At 37.6% G+C, this 12,339-nt stretch overlaps 1 protein-coding gene across 6 annotated transcripts in view; it reads right to left on the bottom strand.

Moving 5' to 3' along the window:
• LOC133520924 (Ca(2+)/calmodulin-responsive adenylate cyclase-like) overlaps positions 1-9,818 on the bottom strand; it is a 133,392-nt gene extending 123,574 nt beyond the window's left edge. For 4 of the 6 annotated variants that reach the window (XM_061855617.1, XM_061855611.1, XM_061855614.1 and 1 more), the window contains exon 1: positions 8,914-9,816. The gene's annotated coding sequence lies outside the window, so the exon portion shown is untranslated. Of the gene's footprint in view, positions 1-8,913 lie in introns of all 6 variants that reach the window. The other 2 variants (XM_061855613.1, XM_061855616.1) reach the window with 2 other exon arrangements.
• Positions 9,819-12,339: the final 2,521 nt, after the last annotated feature.

Raw genomic sequence — 12,339 nt, 5'->3', positions numbered from 1 at the left:
GATTTAACATTAAACTTTTAAGGCTGCCCTTTGCGTGTGAATTTTTTCTTGGCCTTTGCCCTTGATTAAAACTAAAAATCTAATATAAAAACTACTACACATTTTGCAATACAATATATAATTCCAATTCAGTACAATTGCAATAGAGTAATAGTCGTAATGAGTTAATTCATTCTACGGTGTCATGTTGACCGTGATGTGATGAGTAAAGTTGTCACGGGTATAACATGTATACAGTAAGCATTATTAATGCGTGTTTATCAAGACGACGGGGAATTGCCTAACTCTTAATACGTAGGTAGTACGAGACAAGTTTCGTTTTTCTTCACTGACGTAATATGGTTAATAGTGCATTTACTACTTGCCCATCCTTTATTTCCCCCGTGAAGTTGACCAACCCAAATCATTTGCCCGCAAATGGCATTGGTATCGATATCATTAGTTCATAGTGAGATCAACGTTACCAGGTACAAGGTCTTAATAATAGGTACAGTCAGCATCAAAAGTAGCGGATCAAATAAGTTTCATAAGTAACTACCATCCTGTAGTAGCTTAACAAAAAGTGATGTCTTTAATATAGAACAACTAAGACTGTAAAAGATATACTTTGGAACGCGAATTCTAGAAATTTATCTATATTTGGAAAAGTTATCCCGAATACCAGATACTTTTGGCGCATTGTTTCATCCGCTACTTTTGATGCTGACTGTACACATAGTGGTAGGTTCACATGCTTAGCCTAATTTCGTTTGCAAAAGGAGTAACTAAACTAAAACATTATAAATTAAAAAAAAATGGTTCCTGTTGTCTCCTAGATTTTATTTACAAATTTTACGCGGATACATACTGCGATTGTTAATTTACCGTGTCAAAAAAAAAAACACTCGGACGGTAGAAGTTTTTACCATTAAGTTATTGATCTTATTCAGTTACTAACAGAAAAATACTGAATAATTGACACATTTAAATCATGGATAAGAAGTTGAATGGACTTACAATAGTAATTAAGCTATTAACTCATTCCATAAGTAAACATAACAAAATTCATATTCATAGTCATTCTCCTCTCATATTATTCAAATTGCGTACCTATAAAACCAGGTAATATCCGTTAACATAACCCCGTATTTACAGAGCACTTAAAGAATGCATTTTAAAGCTTAAAGAAAAAAATCAGCGTAAACCTAGTTCGATAACGGGCTTGACATAAATTGCAACGAGGCCCTTTGTGCGCTAATAAACTTTAGTGGCCGCCCGATCGACAGCACTGGCTCCTCACCCACAGGCCCCACAGCCCCCCTACAGGCCAATTCGAACGCACACTGACATCAGAATGATATCTAAATGATGTAATTTACTTATTGTGAATTTCGTTCGTACTTGTCCGTCCCGTACATGTATTGTATGTTTAGATATCATTTTGATGTCAGTATACGTTCGAATTGGCCTCCTAAAAATGCGGTACGAAGCTATGGCTACGGTGAGCCTGGGTTGTGGGTTTGAATTCCGGTAATAAATATACTTAGGGCATTTATATTCTAGTTTATCACGAATATTTAATCTTGAGTGGGTATTTATAGCGGGTATTTAGAGCTTACAGTGGTACGAGTACTAGGTACATTTGTGTAAGATATAATATTTATTTGTGTCGTTTCCAAGCATTAAGTCCCACTGTCGCTTGCCATACGGTCGCTTCGACAGGTTATTCGTATAAAGATACAAGCAAATCTTGTCCTTATGGTAAGCGACAAAGTGGGAGCTTTGACTACACTTTGACACATTTTATTTTATTAAATATATATATATTATATGTATCAATAACAAGCATGACTTGCAAGCACGGGTCCCTAATGACGCACTTGGCGTTACATGATTGGGCATAACACATAACATTTGATAAGCCTAAAAATTAAATTAAAAGAGTACGAACAGCAGAAGAGGTAATTGTCGGTTGTCGTAATTGTGAAAAAAATACTCCACTTTATTTTCATCCAGAGAGCAAAATATATTCAAAACTTCATTACGTAGCAGAAGTATCTATGGAAATTTGACCTGCCCTCCTGACAAGCAGGTACAGCTTTTTTTGCAGTCCTGAAATTTTGCTTTGAGGAGAGGAGGACAAGTGCGCTTATATTGCTAGACTTAAATTGTCGAAGACCAGTGATATGAGAATCTAGTAAATTCTAGTTTTTGCAGAATTTAGTTATTCTGAAAATGAATAAAGAAATGTGCATATGGGTATATAATGGATGCGTATTGTGATAAGGGCTCATTTAGACAGTGCGAGAACTCGCATGCGAGTTTCATTGGATGTAACCTCAAAAATTCGCAATGTAACTAAAATCGCATACGAGTTCGCGCACCGTGTCTAAATGAGTGTGGCCTGTGGGTTGAGTTACGCGACGGGCGTATAATGATCTCCACGTGCAATATAATAAGCGTTTTGGTGGCGTTCGGTGGGGTGTGCTGATGGGACTGCCGCGCTGGTGCAGTGTGTCCAGCATGTTCGCGGAGGCGCGCACGAACGGCTTCGCGGCAGTCATGAGGAAGAGGTGCACGTCACTCCTCGCGTGTATGCACGACAGCCCCAACGGGATTCTGAACGCGTTGGCGCGTCGCTGGTATAGCCCTATGCTGGCCCGCTGAATAGAGCTGCATACGCACTAAGCACTTGGTGCGCACATGCAGAGTTATTCATTTAGTTAGATTAGATTAGCTTTATTTAATATAATTCATTATAATTTACTAACACTTAGTTTCAAAAGTACATTGTATTATTTGTATGGACTTCAAGCCTGAAATAAAGGCCTGACAGCCTGAAAAGGCTTGACTGAAATAAAACATTGAATTGAATTGAATATGTAGTAAATTAAATAGACATACAAGTATGAATACAGAACAGATAGCTACCACTACAACTCTATCAAATTACTATTCGTATCATGTACAAAAGAGGGCCTGATAAGATGTTTCCGTTTACAAATTATTACAAGTATACAATATAAGACGAAGGCGTACAGTGTTTTCTTGGATATTTGCTCTTTTCATAAAGCTAAAATGTAGAGTTAGCGCGAAGAACATAAATACATTTTCCGTCTTATCACGCCGAAATAAGGTATATTTGATGTCGCACGTAGCTACAATCTACTGACATTCGTATTTAAATAGTAGTCCTTAATTTTACGATCTCGAAACGGGCTTACATTTATTAGCCTCCTACTACACAAAGTTTAGTGGGTTCATATTAGTATTAGCATGCAAAAGTCGTAATCCGTGAGCGCTCAGCGGCTAGCCGGGACCGCGAGACCGCGACCCTAGGAAGTAGGTCAACTCACGCACCCGTCTGAATATCGCTGCCGAGGACTGTGAGCAGTCATGATATGTCTGAATCAGTATCCGCCTTTCTTGGACAGTAATAATTAGAAAGAGACAGGGCGTTTTTCTGGCGTTGGGATAGTTCCCGCACATAACCAGCAAGTGCTAAGTTAAACATGCTTGCTATTTTATATTCACACGCTATTTGGTCATTAGGATATGACTGACCATCAGTGCTCTTCGAAAGGGCATTTATCATTCTGAATATTATGCTAACATTGCGAACTAATAACACAAACTTCAAGTGAGGAAACACTACCATACCGACTCTGCACACAGTGTTTCCTAAAAGAAATATAGCTTTCAGGTAGAGCCTATAAATTCGTATAAGAAATCTCCAAGGCTTTCCAGGTATAAAGTCTCAGCGGCAACCTAGATGTCTATCGCTCAATATATAACCCTTTTTAAGTTGCCGCTCTATAACCGGCTCCGCACCCTCGCAGGTAGTGTGCAGCCAAGGGCATATTGGTATGCAATACTAGCACCTAATTTCATTCGATCCAATTAGCCTGGCAGGTGTTAATTGGATACTTGTTGGGATGGCGCCGCACAATAATCTGTTCGTACACAATGCCGTATACATACAATACATGGTGTGTTCATGGATGGAGTTACCCTACAACAGGATAGACAGCCCATTCAGGGCATTGAGAGGGTTGGAAGGCATACAGAGATTTTATAAATCCCTACTCGAGACCTCAGCCCTTTTAAACATTTATTAGGCATTCTATAAGCAGCTTGTAATAACCTATGCAATTTCCTCAAGGAGCCCAGAATACTATTTCCGTAAAATATTTCCTTTGAATATAAAGCTAAGAAAAGCTAGGAAGCTTACGTAAACCAGAGAGCCTCTTTGCAAATATAACCTACCATGTTACCGTACCGGCGACTGCTTAGCGTGTTACGCGAAATGACAATTTATATTTTAAATCTATATTAAACTGTGTTCATTAGGTATTCCAAATAAGTGAGTTATTACTAATTTCTTACTTTTGAATTATATGACTTGATTACGTGACCTTTAAGCCAAGTAAATACTAAAAAGAAATCACGTGTTTTGCCTGGTTTCAAATTTTATAAAAGAATGATGTGCCCTATGCTAAATCGATACTGTATTAATATTGTGATATGAGACGGTAAATATGTAATTTATTTAGTTTCATAGATTTTGATCTCATATTTTTCAATATTTATTTTCTGAACCTAAATACCTAACTAAAGTAACCTTGGCCGCGCTGCCCAAAATGTTACACTAAAGTAAAAAGTATACATCTGGCCATATCCAATATCAACCTACTCTGATATCATCAGTTAAAAATGCACACTCGGCACGCGTCAACGATTTATTTTCATCGGCAAATATGTATGCAGCATGTGCTGCAGGTAGATTCAAATTGCCTATCATTTAGCTGTATCCATATTGATTTCAATCTGCCAGCTGTAATGTAGGTTGCAATTTCTGATATGAGTGATTATTGATTAGTTCATTATCGTCATAATTAATCTTTTGTTCCGATGCCGATACTTCCAACTTTCGTTATGTGGTGGTGTTGGTACAGTCAGCATCAAAAGTAGCGGATCAAATAACGCTTCATAAGTATCTACCATTCTGTAACAGCTTAACAAAAAGTGATGTTTTAATATAGAACAACAAAGACTGTAAAAGATATACTTTGGAACGCGAATTCTAGAAATTTATCTATATTTGGAAAAGTTATCCCGAATATCAGATACTTTTGGCGCGTTGTTTCATCCGCTACTTTTGATGCTGACTGGACCTACTACATGCAATGGCGCTTACACATTTGGTAGTAATACCTATTTGCTCTGTATGTTGTAGGTAGACGCTGTAAAACAAATTAATTCTATAAACGTGACATTCGGATGGGAACGACAAATTCAACTCAATACTCACAAAATGATACTGGTTGATAGGAATATATAAAGTTGTGTTATAATAGTTAACTGTTCATTTAAGGTAGTTTAAATCCTTTCCATTAAAATTAAAATTGTTCAAAATGCCGATAGTTTATCGATATGACTTTATCAATTATGGCCACAACGTCTGATCGTTAATCGTTACATTAAAATGTGGCTGTGTGAGGCTCCGGTGACAGCTAGCTTACACTCCATCTTTAGGAATCTATGATAAAATGAGTTACGTTCGTTGCCGCATTACTGATTAGAACGGTCCATCCGTCACTCATTTTGTCAAAGAAATAGACGGTAACAACGACAAAGCCACATCACAGCAGTAAGGACATTCAGATAGCAACTGCAGCTACATTACTGCTGCGACATTACTGCCGCGGCGTTGATGCTATAGCTGTATCTGTCAATGTCCTTGATAAAATGAGTGACGGATTAATCGTTATTATCGCGGCAGTAATGCAACGTCGATGGTCGCCGGCAACCAGTAATTGACAAATACAACGGAACATCAACGCCGCTGCAGTAATGTCGCAACAGAAATGCAGCTGCAGTTGCCACCCGAACGTCAACTTAGAGTCCGCAGCGAGCTCGGCCGAATTTAACCTTGCCATGGTTCCCAAAAAAACGGAGTTTCTTCTCTTTTTAAAACTACGTGTTGGACTGTAATAAAAGTTTGCCTCTAATTAGTTTAATATAACTCCAGCATATTAAACAAACGACAACAAGTTTTGTGTGTTGTGTTCGCTGAAGCTATATAAACTAATTACAGGCATAGATATACCTTATCCTATTGTAAGTACAATGTTTCAGAGCAATCTAACTAGTCGTTTTAAATTGAGAGCGTAACTACGTTTGTGGAGAACCGAGCTTGCTGTGGACTCAAGCCGCAAAAGTAATGCAGCTGCAGTTACCTTCCGAATGGTACCTTTAGAAAGCTTAAGCTATGTTAGTACCTGTAACCTGTAATGTAACTTCGCCGCCTGCTCATTAGCGGTACGGGTGTGGATCACAGACGAATTTGCAAGATGCCTGGGGTACACGACTCGGCTAACACTCTACTAGGCTAGCTATTACTAAACTCATCACTGATTTATTTATTCAATGCGATGAACGTTCTATATATTTACGTAGAATCTGCTCGTATTTTAAAGTTAATAAGCAAGTGGGTAAGCCAAATCAATGACTATATTTTTAAAAGATACTAAACCAAACAAAAAACAAATTTACAAGTAACGTATCTAAAATAAACACAGAATGACATCGGTTAAACCGGTTTAGACGAAATTTTCTATGACAAAAACTATTAGTTATTTTGCATGACACCTATGTAGGTACCTAATTTACATACTTACCTTTAAATCTAAATCGCATAGTGTCATTCAAGTGGCATAGATCGTTTTTGAGTTTTTTTTTTTAGTTTATTCAGAAACCAAACAGTCATATAAACACATTAAAAATTAATTAATTGAGTTGTTGGAATTTTGTTTTTATTTCAAATAATCAAATTGAAAAATTCAAATGACGAAACGTACGTAACGTACTGCACAGCCTACCACTCCAAATGATAGGTAAATATTTAAAAGAAAACACTTAAGGTGCCGTAGGTTCGTGCAATCTTGAGGATTTTCTGTAAAGACTTCAGCGATTAGAATCCTGAGTTTTTGTTTTTCGCTGGATATAAAAAGTCACGAACATAGGTCTAAAATAAAACGCACTTTAAAATTTGTAACAATTTATTCACAAAAGCTAAATATATGAAAATTGCTTCTAAAAATGCACAACTTTATTTTTGATGAAACTCAGCGATTTCGTTTTCCTTGTTAAATACTTACAATTAATTAAAATTCAAAAAGCGGCCAAGTGCGAGTCGGACTCGCCCTTGAAGGGTCCCGTACCATTTATGACGTATTAAAAAAAACTACTTACTAGATCTCGTTCAAACCAATTTTCGGTGGAAGATTGCATGGTAATGTACATCATTATTTTTTTTAGTTTTATCATTCTCTTATTTTAGAAGTTACAGGGGGGGGGGGGGATACATTTTACCACTTCGGAAGTGTCTCTTGCACGAACTGTTCAGTTTTGAAAAAAATGATATTAAAAACCTCAATATCATTTTTGAAGACCTATCCATAGATACCCCACACGTATGGGTTTGATGGAAAAAAAAATTGAGTCTCAGTTCTAAGTATGGGGAACCCCCAAAATTTATAGTATTTTTCTATTTTTGTGTGAAAATCTTAATGCGGTTCACAGAATACATCTACTTACCAAGTTTCAACAGTATAGTTCTTATAATTTCGGAAAAAAGTGGCTGTGACATAAACGGACAGACAGACGGACATGACGAATCCATAAGGGTTCCGTTTTTTGCCATTTGGCTAAGGAACCCTAACAAGATATCCGCGATCCCGAGCACGCACATCCATCTCGCTCACGCTTACGTGAGAGTGAGAAGAACACGAACCTACAGGGCCTCTGACACTTTAATTGTTTTACATGTGGGTAGGTACATATTTTATGTGTATACCTTCGTTATTACGTCGTTGGTTACGTCGTTACCGAAATTGTATCAAAAACCGGCAAAGTGCCTGCAAGCCGCGCATAATGGAGGGTTCCGTACCTTCATACGATATTAAAAGGCTTACCAGCAAAAATGCGTAGGTAGGTTATAGCTATTTTTCTCGCACACGTTCTATTCGACTTTTGAAGCCATTATTCTAATTCACTTCGTCAAAAAACTTTTCTAGAAGCCTTAACCTTAATTATTGTAAGTGTGTGCAGCACTAGTAAGTTTAAGCTGGTCACATAATTTTTACAACTGACAGTTTAACAGGTCTCACTGTAATTTTATAATTTCCAACCGTGTTTATATTTTACATTTGGGAAATATAAACACGGTTGGAAATTATAAACGTTTACCTATTATTATAGTATTTATAGTAGATATCCCTTCTTGGCTTATCGCAACTATATTTCAACAATAATGATAAGACCTAGTGAATATCTATGTAAATAGGAGGTCGAGGTACGGAGTATTTTTTGAATTCGTTACCTAATCATAAATAATACCTAATTTGAAACAACATTCTTAAGGTAGGTTATATACCTACCTATCTATATTTATTTTTTACAACATTTTACCAATTTACTGGAAAAGGAAAATATTTACTCCACTATGAGTTAAATAGGTCCTTACATAACATTGTATACCGAATGATTTCTAACAAAATATTAGTAAGGAGAACCAGTTATTATACGATTGCGATATTAAGAACCATTTACCTTCGAAAAAGAAGATAATAACTAATTTTATTAACTATGCTTCACCAACATAAACGAGACAATCAAAATTATTACCCCTTCATAACCAACTAGTTGGTAAAAAATAAAACTGGTTTGGACAAAAGGTAACAAACAAGAACCTACGTATTTAAAATGTTTACGTGAGAACTGGATTGTTTATTACTATTAAAATATACTATATAAATGCATTCTTATTGGAAGAAACCGGCTATCGAAACTAATTGATTATAGTCGATAATTACCCGAGGAAAACTTTTTACCTTAGCTAAAAAAGAAATATAAATTTTAAAAACTCCTTACCTTTTTAAGAAAATCTCGAGGGCGACGTCCCTTCTTGGACGGTGCGGGTACGGGGTACGGTGCCGCGCTTCCAACATAAACACTGCACTGGCGGTGTACGAAATGCGGAATACGAGCAACAAATACTGAAGAATTTGTGATAACACAACACTGTCACTTTGTTCGAGCACTGTAATCCAATAGGTTCGTTTGTTTTTAGTTAGAAATCAGGACAAGTAAACGCGCATGTCACTTTGTCCGTAAAATTGTAGTCGTAGCGTCGTTCAACACGCGTGCGATAGTAGACCGCCGCTCAATGACTGGCTGGCTGATGCGCTCAGTGGCGGGGAGGGCGCGCCGCGCCGCGCTGCGTTGCGTTGGCCGGTCTACTCAAACGTCTCAAACACGCCGGGTGGAGGGTATGGCGAGGCGCAACGGGGAAGCGCCCTTCTCTCAATGGTAAAGCATTATCGGTGCTGATGGCTCAACGAATGCCTAATCAGAGCTTTGATAAGGGAATATTTATGTACCTATTTGTAAGATCAAGAAGTTTGTTTAAAAATAACTAAGTGTTAATGTGTTTAGTCTAACAACCCACCTTTAGTATTTGTTTCAGAGTCATGGGTGTTTTCTATGTATTTAAGTATTTGTATACACTTATATATCGTTTTCTGCATACCCACAACACAACCCTCCTTGAGCTTACTGGGGAACTTATATTAGTCATCTGTGTAAGAATGTCATATAATATTTTATTTATTTAACAAACTATAATTAAGGTAACAGTTCCGTAACTCATTTTATGCATAGGTAGGTATTGGGATGTTTTCGATACATAGGCATATGTACTCTCCTACTTATAGTCATTGCTCCCTATGATGAACCTATTCGTTAAAATTTACAGGAGACCAGAGCCTGCAACCTCAAGGAGTCCAGATCAAAAACTAGTTCTGGGCATATTTGGGTAAACCATATTTACTTAGGAACCATTCATTAAGCATTTCAGAGTATTTCTAAAGTGACTAAATATGACGAAATCAACCTGTCCTGTTTAAGGTGTGACTATGCCAACTATACAGGTACAGTAGGTACCCACTCAATGGATCAGATCTAATAGAATTAATCCATAAGTACCTAGTAGGTAAGAAATCAGAAAGAAGATTATTATATTTATTCCCCAGATCATTTTAACACACCGACACCGTCGTAAATAAAATATTCCTGTCCGCTTGTCAACGCCATGTGACGACATTTTCTGCAATTTATTACCAACTTTGCAGTGACACGTAATTAATCGCAGAATTTTTGCGATAAATTGCTGTAAAACAGTCATTTTAATAGTTTATCTTTGATTAAATATTACAGGAAATAAATACGTACATACGTTCTTGCTAAATAGTATGACAGTGCAATTTCTCGACCCCGTTGAAACAAATGTTCATTAGCGCTTTATTTCTTTAGTTGGATTGGATTGTTTGTTTGATACACAATGTAAATTATACGTATTAACACTATTACCATCTACCTACTTCCTATTCCTATCTCTAGTATACCTCCGAAATGTCAAAATAAATTTATTTTATTTATAACAACAATACATAATGGATATGTACAGAGGATTACTATACAACTACTTAGCTTAAATCTAAAAAAAACCCTCGAGGCATTGTACCAAGGATGCTGGCGGCATTTCCTCGTTGTATCCCAATACTGACGACCAGATTCGAAGAATGAGATACGATAACGATAAGTTTTGGTTTCGATAAGTTCTCATTTAGATATCATTTGTATGTCATATAATTGACAGAAGTAGCTCGATTCGGGCAACCAATGTCACTAACGTTAGAAATATCTCAAATATCGTAGATAGATCTTATTGGGATCACAGCGGAATCGAAATAAACGTCAATTATGACATGTCGGTTAGTTATCGATCTCTTAAAGATCTTTCCAAGATCTTAAACCTGTCTTAATCATTCTTCGAATAGTTCGAATAGCGCAGTGATAAACCGTTGTGCGAGGAAGCCGCCAGCTCTTCGGTTACCAGTTACGTCAACCAGACGCTTCGCGATTTCTGCAAAAAAACTTGTGCGCGCTGGGACTCCATTGACCTAGAGTTTCAACGCCAAATGGTACAAATTGGTACTCCCTTCCGCGGCTCTTATATTACATTTTATTCTTAGATTTCAGAAGATATTTTGCTTGAACTCTGATTCAGAAAGAAGAGAGCAAGCTCTAACAAGTGGCCACTAAGAAGTGGCGGAGAGGAAAATCTGGCGGAAGATTCTGGGGCTTACAGAGATGGTTGCTGTGCCCAATATAATTGGGGAGATCAAAGCCACACGACTCCGCTGGCTCGGTCACCTGGAGAGGATGGGGGAGGATCGTGCTGTGAGAAGAGGGTGTGTGAGGATGGAATGGAAAACGTCCGTCTGGGCGTCCCAGATACCGCTGGAGTGACGAAGGCCTAAAAGCCTGTCCGCCCTCGGGAATCGGAATACCCAAGTGGCGCAGGATAGGGTAGAGTGGCGCTCTCTCGTGTCAGAGGCCAAGATCCTGTTTGGGTCACTGAGCCAGTGAAGTAAGTAACTAAGTATGTTGCTTGAAAATCCTCACCCCTACGTCCCTCTCCTTAGCCCTCCTGACGCCTTTCTCTCCGATCTCCTAACAGCCTACATGTATCTTTGGCCCTCCCTACTTCCCTCTGACCCTTTACAGATATAACCCTACCTTACCTCTTTCCCTCCCCGTTTACTTCCTCCCTCTCTTTTTCTCTTCTATTCGTCCTTCCCTCTCTCTCTCTCTCTCTCTCTCTCATTATATATACAGGGTAGATTTTTAAATGGGTCACCTATCAGAGATCGATTTCTTTAATAATGCAAATTATGGTCTTAAAATTATTTCCCTTTTCTGTGCCTCATTAATGTATGATCTTTCTTTGATTTGTAGCTGTTCTAGTAACTACCCTAAGACTATATAACTTATTAATTAGTCTCTAAGAAAAAAAGTTTGCTAGAAATAACAGTTTTGTTCCTGACTGTAAATTTTTTTATCGTTCATATAATTTAGAGAAGTCCTTCTACGGTCATTTTAGCGTAGCAGAACTGCAGCCTTACCACGACTGCCTTAGCAGTGTCAAACTAACATATTCGCTAATGTCTGCGTAACTTACTTTCTAATACATCTCGCTCTCACTAATATACCAATAAGAGCGAGATACATAGAAAGTAAGTTACGCTCACGCTAGCGAATGTCAGTGTCAAACAGTGTGGTACCCGTACTGGATCTGGCAGCTGCGCTTACTGAGTCACTGACAAATTTACAAATATCACCTTGTATTGTACATAAAATAGTACCTAATTTAAAATGAAACATTTAATATGTTATATATACTAAAGATAATAAAAACTAAAACAAAAAAATGTACATGTAGGTACAAAGTGACCT

The sequence above is a fragment of the Cydia pomonella genome, chromosome 9 (genome assembly GCF_033807575.1).
Source record: "Cydia pomonella isolate Wapato2018A chromosome 9, ilCydPomo1, whole genome shotgun sequence".
Lineage (NCBI taxonomy): Eukaryota > Metazoa > Arthropoda > Insecta > Lepidoptera > Tortricidae > Cydia > Cydia pomonella.
Note: the sequence above shows the minus strand (reverse complement) of the source record. Positions and strands in the feature narration are given on the sequence as shown.